Below are 9,480 nucleotides of genomic sequence, written 5' to 3' on the forward strand. Positions count from 1 at the left end.
CATATTTTCTCCACTTAAAACCACAATGTTGACATATTTAAGAGGACATTCACAGGGTAGTGCCGTACTATTATATGCATAGTGCAAGACCATAACCTTATACCGTAAAAAAAGAAAGAAAAAAAGAAGATTCAGTGATGTAAAAATCACTCTTATTCCTTTACACAGAAATAAGAAGTGATACTTAGTTTTTGCATACAGTGATCAAATGCAGCATTAGAATTTCACCATTATACCACAGAACTCAGTTTCAAATAGTATATTCTTTCAGATACTTTGAGTGTTTGACTGAGCCTACCTGGAGCACCAGATAGGTAGTGTGGCACTTTTGGGACAATTGCACCAATCAAGTACAACTAAAGTATATGAAATATTTAAAATAATATTTGGACCCAGGTCTGCAGAACACCATATGTGTTCAGTGTGATTCAGTGGACAGAGAGACAGAGAGAACAGGGTGAACCAGTGGGCAGAGACAGTTCACTGCACATCCCTCAGCCTACTTCATTAAGCCCCCACAGGCACATACATTGTTGAAATCACTCCGAGAGTGAAAACAGCAACGAAGATCTCATTACTTTCATCCTAGCAAATTGCTTCTATTCTGCCTGGCTGACTGTCTGTAAAACTATCCCCCCCCAAACAGAGCTTCCCTCTGAGTGGCCCAGTGAATGCGGAGGAGGGGAGAGAAATCACTCTACTGTAAACTCGTTAAGCAAACACAGCAAATTAAGATTAAACCCATACTGTCTCCCTCTGCTGTGATTCACTGATGATAACCGAGCACATCAACAGGCCTTTATAGGGCTGAAATATCTCTGTCTCTCTCTCTCCCTCCCCCTCTCTCTCGCTCTGTACGTTTTACAAAGCCATCAACCAGAGTCAGTTTGAGATACCTTGTGTGTACTCATTATTGAAAATAGGATGTGTGTTTGTTAGTGTGTGTGTCTGTTTTTAGTGTGTTAGTGTGTGTGTCTGTTTTTTTTTAAACGAGGACATGCTTATAGCGAAGCATCACAGAGGGCAGTTGAAAAAATCTAAATCCTTTGGCATGGCTGGTAGATTCCTGCCATTCATTGGTTCCATCCCCTTAAGATAACAAAAGGCGGTCTTTGTTATGTGAAGGCAAGCAACCGTTGAAATTGGGCAAAGTTTTGCAGGCAAGTGAAACTCTCATTGTTCACGTCTTCAGCATGGCCACATCAAATAGTAAAAAAGTACTCACATGATTGTAGTTATCCTCAACTTTTGTAGCCAAAGGCAAAGCCAATGGACACACTCTCTGTATCAACTCCTATAACTGCCAGTTCATTTGATCAGAATACACTCATCTATATCAAGACCATCCTCAAAATTACCTGCATCCTAAATGTCACCCTATTCCATATGTAGTGCACTACTTTTTTTTTAATGCGATAGGGCTCTGGTCAAAAGTAGTGTACTTTACTGTGTAGGGAACAGGGTGCCATTCGGAATTCAACCAACGTCTTTCTAAGGTCCATGTGTAACTAATGTTTATTTCAGAGCTAAATGAAAGGCATAGGAAGTGTCAGAGACATGTGACATGACTACTTAGAAGTCAACTTATTATACGTTACTGGTGTGTCTTCTTACATGTCATCATCTCTGAACTAAGGAGTGGAAAGGTCCATAGCAGTGATGACCAGTTCAAACTTGTATAAGAATACAGTAAAGTCTGTTGAGTGAAAATTCTTCCTGTTTGTATAGGCCTTTGCATGCTCAGTGATGTAATTGTGCACATAGGCTGTCTGATCCCTCTTTATAAAATCGTAATGTTCCATCTGGTTTAAATCATATCAGTTGCAACAGTTTTGGCATAACAATTTTTTTCTTCTGCTTCACTTCTTTGATGTTGTGGATTTGAATGGATACTGTAGATACATGTCATGGGAATCATCAGCAAGTACACCTTTTACTGACAGATTGGTTGGAACAATAAAGGGGAGATATTGCACAACATAACCACAGACCTTGGCACTCCCAGGGGGAAAGATCAATGTCTTGTTTCTTCTTCTTCTTCGTTCGAATTGGTTTGGAGGCGGACAGTGGAAACTGGGGAAATAAACTACTTTCACACACAATGGCTCTCTTACAATTGTTCTTGACTAATCAGAAATGATCCACGTTCTTTATTGTTACCCGTTTGGAAAGAATGCCTACCAAAAAAATATATTCGTCATGTCACTTATAGGTCATGTGAGTGATCTCTGTGGCATGTTGAAACCCTTTCCAAAGCAACATCTGGTCCTTGGTAGGTATTCAGCCCTTATGCAATCTCAGACATGTCTTTTCTAACAACAGTATGTACAGTATTTTGTCAAGTTATCGTTACCCATTGTGTATTTATTCCACCTGATTTTATTTTATTTTCTCTCTGCATTGTTGGGGAGGGCCTGTAAGTAAGCATGTTGCTGTTAGTCTACACCTGTTGTTTACCAAACATGTGACGAATAACATTTGATTTGATTTGATTTACTCCTCAATTACTATTGGTTTAGACTTCTACGGTATCATACACATTCTGGTAGACTTTGTGAAAGTAGCCGTCACCTTTCAACCAACCTGAAAAGGAGAATAAGAGCTCCTTCAGATAGATAGTCACCAGGCAAAAATACAGTAAACCAATGTTTCAACTCAATTAAATATCAAACAAATATGGACATTGGTTTTTCGTTTTTATGTTACCTCAGGGTATAGTCCGATTATTCAGATGAGAAGGTCGCCATGGAGATGTGAGCGAGCCAGTGACCTCACCACTTGTAGCCTACTGCTTTTCATTACGCCCTGGTGTTGCTTTGCCTTCTAGAGTTCCCAACACTGCAGTTAGCCCTGCCCTTATTTTGATGTGCACCATACGTTTTCACCATAGCAACCTAAATCTACTTTAACCCTGGAAAATCCCTATTTATGTCCTCATTAAAAAAAAATATCCAGAGGAATAAGAAGGCAATGTGAGACTGTTCTTTCTCCCTAATGCTGAGCTGTAGGTCTTCTCTGTGGTGTTGAAACTACTCCAGGGGAACTTACAGTGGCAAAGGAGTATTGTAATAGTGAATGTACGTGTCTACGTAAATAGTGGAGTTGAACAGGTGCTTTTTAGAGTGGGGAGTGAATGTGTGTGTGGAGTGGGTGAGTGTGAAAGAGCTAGACAGGCTATACAGTATATCATTAATTTAAAAGTCCAAAAATGTATGTGGCAAGTGAACAATGCTGTTATAAGCAGAAAAGTTGTGGAATTTATTAGAGACACAGTACATTTTAAGAATAACAGCTAACCTCTTAACTTTGAAGAGGTCTTTTGGATGTATGCCCACTGATGCTGGCTCAACGTACAATGCAGAAATGTTCAGCTCAGTTCAACTCAGGACAGGCTTTCGGTTCCGTGACGTATTTAGCCAGAGACAATGTTGAATGATGGCTGTCATTTTGACTGTAGTGCCGTAATTACGAGAGCAAAGCTGCTATAGCTGTGCTGCACAATTTATATATTTTTTGGGAAAGTCCCAAGATTTCTGGGGACCTAATTTAGCCCAGCTGGGTGTTGTTTACGGGCCCTGTCAGGACATTTGATGAACACAGCAATATGCCTGCCAGTTGTATTTCCGCTCCTGTCATGAGCTTTTCAAATCAAATGTCAGGCTTTGGTTTGCATGGGTACATTATTACAGTAGCATTAAGTACAAGCACATTAAAGGAGAAGTTACCTTTATTTGTACCAAATCTCTATTTTGATGTAAGTGGCATGGTTATAGCAGTGTCCAGACACTTTTTTTGCAATCTCACTTGTTTTTGAGAAACCCCACCAATTATATACTTCCTCATGCTCATTCATCAGTTATAGTTATAGTTATATATATAGTTATAGTTATTGTTTTGAGTTACTATTAATATTTGAGATAAAATGTGAACAAAGGCTGCTAAAACACCCAAATACATCCTTTTTGGAAATGAGAATTCTCTGAGTATAGTGACACAGGTCTTTAGATGTTGTACACATAGAATTGTGTCATTCCGACCTTTATTCCCAACACTATATTCCATTTTGTGTGACTCTAGCGATACGTCTCTGTGCAGCTCAAGATACTTTTACGTGTGCGCATGGAGAAGCAGCGCAGCAGGGGAAAACGCTTGAATCACACAAAATGGAATATAACGTTGTGGTAATGTTTGGAATGACACAATGTCATTGTTTCTCATGGTGCACCATCAATTAGCTAATGAACTTGAAAACAAGATCACTGCAGGGGTAAGGCAGCACAAATAAACTGCTGAGAGACGGCTCAAGTACGCACACTCAGTTCTGCATACTCAAGTGTGTCATCCAAAGAGTTATTGATTCTCTGAATGTTTTAACCACACAGTCTTTGATTCATACAAAGCGGTCCTCCATTTTGGCTCCACGTTGACCCAAGTCAAGATGTGGAGCTGATGACACAGGCGCCAGTGAGATGAGCTGCAGTTGTTTATGTTTCTTTTCAACTCGGCACATTCTGTATCTCGTCCAGGGGCTTATGGTATTAAAGTAAACAAATAAATAAATCACTGAACACATTGACCTCACCACCACCGACTCTGGCAACTCTTGATCGCCACATAATCTCCAGAAATGGGATCTTCGCACCACAAGTGATCCCATTTTAGATGCGTGGCGCATAGCACACTTGGCTTATCTGCATGTCAGTGAAGATGTAAACACGAGTTCTCTCTCTCTCTTTCTCTCTCTGTCTCACTCTTTCCCTGTCTCTCGCTCTCTCTCTTTCTTTTTTTCCAATGGAGTCCATGGAGTATTTTCTCATGACTGTGGCCTGTGGTCCATCCCAACCTCCATTTGTCACGAGTAACAACTTGTCTGGAGCCCCTGACAAACGGGGCCGACAGTACTGTTAAGGGGTAATCCTTCCTTTATGTGTTTCTTTTAGCCTGGGATTTCTACCACTGTGTTTTAGCGTATTGCCTTCGCTAGTCTCCTTACCCAAACAGAATGAATCCGTTTGAATCCCACGTGCCCGTGATCTAGGCATGGCATCCATACAAAGGAGCACCAACAGAAGCTGCATGTGTACACAGAATGCACACAGTCATTTTTCACACAGATGCCATTTCTAAGACCTCTGGGGCTGTTTTTCATGCTCTGCTTTCGAACGACAGAGTGGTCGTTGGAATTCCATTGGTTTTCAGTGGACTGCCGGGTTTCCTTGAAGGTGTAGGTCGGAGGCAGTGTCGGTGGCTATAGTTTGACTTGTGAGGCCTAGTGCAAGGACAAATTTAGAAAATGGGGTAACACTTTACATTAAAGGTGCCCCTATTACTATGCAACTACACATTCATAACTGTAGTAGCAACAGAGTAGTTAAATAGGTATTACCATGTAATTACGTGGTAATAAGGTTGTAGCGCTCTCAGTTCATGTGAATCTTTGTCAAATCCATTAAAGAAAAGTCAAACTGAAAAATGTTCTCCTGTCTCCTTATTTTTCCTGGTTAGCCTGTTGTCTTGAAAACGTTGCTACATTGGAACTGCAAAGTAATAAAAATGGCACTTCACTTTACAGTAAGTTGCTTGCTCCTGGGAAAGTACATTATACATCCATGTATATCACATGTAACATTGTAATTACAGAGCTGATTGTTCAAGATTGTTAGAGTCAAATGTAACTAAAAGGGTTATACCATTGCTCTCCTGTCTCCTAATTCATCCTGGTTAGCCTATTGTCTGCAATGGTTGTTACAAAGTGATTATAAGGGTTATACCCAGCTAGGTTTCATGTTTCATTAAGTTGCTTGCTTCTTGGTAGGTACATGATGATTACAAGTATATCCTATGTAACCACATTGTTCTTACACTTGATTCAGCATAACATTTGAGCCTGATCATAACATAGAAATAAAGAAATTGAAAATGACTGGTAGTTAATGACAGGGAGTGCCTTCTTACAATTGTTCTTACCAGGTCGTAGCCTATTTATCCACCCTGGTAATACATGTGGATTGGATGGGAGTGGCACCTTGTAGTTAACATGTAACAAGGTCAGATTTTGGTTTGAGTTATTAACATGGTAATTCACCGGTTACTTTCAAACGTAAAATTACAAGACAATAGCTACACAGTGGAAGAAAAACATGTGTAATAACATCAGTAATTACACATATGGAATAACCTTCAGTGGATGTGTAATTGTGACTTGTTTCAGGAAACTAGGCATATGTCGTGCGTCACTACTTCACAGGAGAGGCATTTGAACGTAAGAAATGTCAAAGCTCAAAACACGTTTTTGAGCAGAAATGCCTTTTGGAACATATGAACTTTCATGTGCCTTAGTAACAAACTTGTATGCCATCTGTAAATATAAATAAAATTGTTAAATTACGAGCCTAGTTGGTTTAGCTACGGAAAAAGACAGGAACCTTCCCGCTAGCCATGATCGGCTGAGATGATGGACGGGCTGGACATGCCGAGAGATGAGTTCGGATTGGTCTGCCATGTAGCATGTTTCTGTCTATAACATGAGCTGCTCAGTATGTGTAGGTAATCCTTTTTAATGCAGATTTCTTTTTAAAGGTATCATGTAGTAGAACTACACTTTCTTGAGGACCGAGTTTTGAAATCAGTGGAATGCCTGATGGAATTACAGTATGATAGCTAAGGAGATTCAGAAAATTCTGCCGTTTGATTGCAAATATGCAGAAGGAGTTGAAAAAAGAACACACAGAAAGAAGGCTGTTGTATAAAACACCTGTCTCCGGATTACATCTTCAAACTAAGGGCAATCATGGCATCCATGCAAGGTAGTAACATTGTGAGTTGGGATTATGGTTTAGACATGGTTATTATGGTTCATTGTTTAGCTAGCTAGCTAGCTGGCTACATATCTAAACAAAAAAGACTCCACTATTCAAGTAACCATTTCACTACACCTTCTGTATCCTGTTCATGTGACAAATACACTTTGATTTTATTTGATATAGTATGTGTTAACTAGAGACGGTAATGTGAAGAACATGACCTGCAGCAAAGTCAAATTAGGATATAACATTAGGCCAATGAGACAGTGTCCAAGTTCTAAAATTCTGCTGTAGAATGCCCTGCTTTTATCTGTAATTGGCTCGCCATTACCTTGTAAATAATGACTGTGTTGTGAGTTTATGTTCCTATAATAATGAAAACAAATGAGCTAAAGTGAAGACGTTGTCAGCTATATGATACGGTCATTATTTGAACTGGCTAGCCAGCTAACTTAACATTAGCTAGCTAGCTAGCTAGATAACAAGCTAGAAACTAACCAAAATGTTGTTTAGAAAGTTGCTTTTAGTTGCCTGGTTTGCTAGATTTGACATACACTAAATTCATTTTTAAACGGGTGGATTTGTTGGTGTTAAAATACACTAGTTATGCTATTTTGGACCACCAGGCTGCTGATGTCATGCAGCCTGTAGTTTTTGTGTTTATACTTTTTCATAACGACAATGACAAGTTTGATGTCGGACGACAATAGAATGTTCATGATGTCACTGCAACAACTGTCGATAGACGTAGTATAAACCAGCCTTTAGTCTTGAAACATTTCGTTGTGAATCCTTAAAGAGATGGGTGGGGCTAAGGCTTAAGAGGGTGTGAACAATGCTGAATGGGTGAAAACAAAGAAGAGCTCTCCAGTAGATTTATCAAAACATTCAAGGGTATTTTCTCAAAAGTGAGGTTACAAGTTGATCAACTTTCAAAGCAAAATCACTTTCCCATTGTTCATCAACTGTAGTGTATGTATATACCATTTTCTAGCTCTGAGTCTTTACTTTTATCCAATGTAAAAAAAACACTACATCTATGAGCTGAAATGACCTCTCTTGAAACTAAAATACATTCTTAGATTTGCTAATCTGTCTGTTGTGCATGGCCTTCTAAATGCATTTAATTCTGCAACGCTGGTCATATTGATTTCCAAGGTTATCTAAGTGGCTCAGCCATTGTAAAGGCCAACTTAATAAGGGCTCAATGGTTCCAAAGGACTGGAAAATATTAACCCTTTGAGGTTGTTTGCCCCATCAGAAGAGAGTGAAGGGGCACACAGCCACCCACGTAGAGAAAAGGGGGAAATGAGTGGGGGAAGTCTTTTCTGCTACTTGTTGTGTCCGTGTGTCATCCGTTGCACCGTTATGTCAAAGCGCATAATGGGACTTCCAGACAGAAATGATCCTCACACATTATGCGGTAGTATGGGGGTTCCTTTCAGCTGAACTCAAAAGACAGATTTGTGTGGACTGAATGAAATAATAAATAAAAAAAGTAAACTGGTGGCATGTTTAGATAAGTCATTCCTTTTTCTCAATCTGTGCAACAAGCACCAACAACATCCCAATACATCAAATTTACTTCAACAGGTTTCGGTGGAGGACGGAAAAGGTCATTTCTTTGAGCGCCACTTGTCTTGTTTTGAGTTACTATTAATATTTGAAAGCAAAGAAACAGTTTATGCATAGCTCGGTGACTGTGGCCTGCTACCCACCATGTCATTCTGGGTAGGGAAGATTTTATTAGTTCAACTTTTATTGAAATGGAAACAATTAGTCGACCACCGTGGCTAAACCTTGACATTTAAACACACATGAAGGAGGAAAATGGACAGGAGCCAGGAGAGATCTGAGACCAGTATATTTTGTATGTGGCGTGATATAAAGTGTGTATATTTTTCTTACAGGCTCATTTTCCTCTATAGAACCTGCTTAAGTATTCCACAAATTCCTACTTTGATAACGTCATAAAAGATCACAGAGCTGGCCAGTTTGGATGATGGAAACGAGAGGGCAATACTTCATAGGAATTACCCTCTTACCAAATGAGATGGAAATACATGCAAACTATACCATATATTTGTGTCTTTTTCACATGTACGGGTGAGAAGACCTTTTGTAATTCTACAACCAGTCTTTCTATCTGTTTTTCAGTAACAAACTGTGATGTGGTAGTAATAATTAAACAAATAGTTTAGTGATTTTACATATTCAAATACGGATTGCTGTCACTCCTTGTCAATAGACTGTATTCAATGTAAAGAAACAAATATCTAAAAATGCAGAATTGCTTAACTATGACTTTAATAGTAAGGTAGAGTAAGTATAACGTAATTTAAAAAATAAATGTAATAACATTTGAACGTCGGAGAAGAAGGTGCGGTGCACTGAAGAAGCACTCCAGGACTGTTTGTCAGACTCTTTGTTTCTCCCCAGCCATCAACATACCATCAATGCCCCGTCCACTCAAGCTACACTGCCTTTCCATCCCACGGCCTCAGCTCCCTTTCCATCATCTGGAACCAACTACTAGAGACTTTTCAATCTCCATCCCCACCCAAAACGTTTTGTTTTTGCATAATACATGCCTCTGACTTTTTTTGTGATATCCCTGTCACGTTTTTAAAAGATATGTATGTGTATGTGTTTTTTAAACTGGCAAATAAAGTCTATA

The sequence above is a fragment of the Oncorhynchus kisutch genome, linkage group LG15 (genome assembly GCF_002021735.2).
Source record: "Oncorhynchus kisutch isolate 150728-3 linkage group LG15, Okis_V2, whole genome shotgun sequence".
Classification (NCBI taxonomy): Eukaryota; Metazoa; Chordata; class Actinopteri; order Salmoniformes; family Salmonidae; genus Oncorhynchus; species Oncorhynchus kisutch.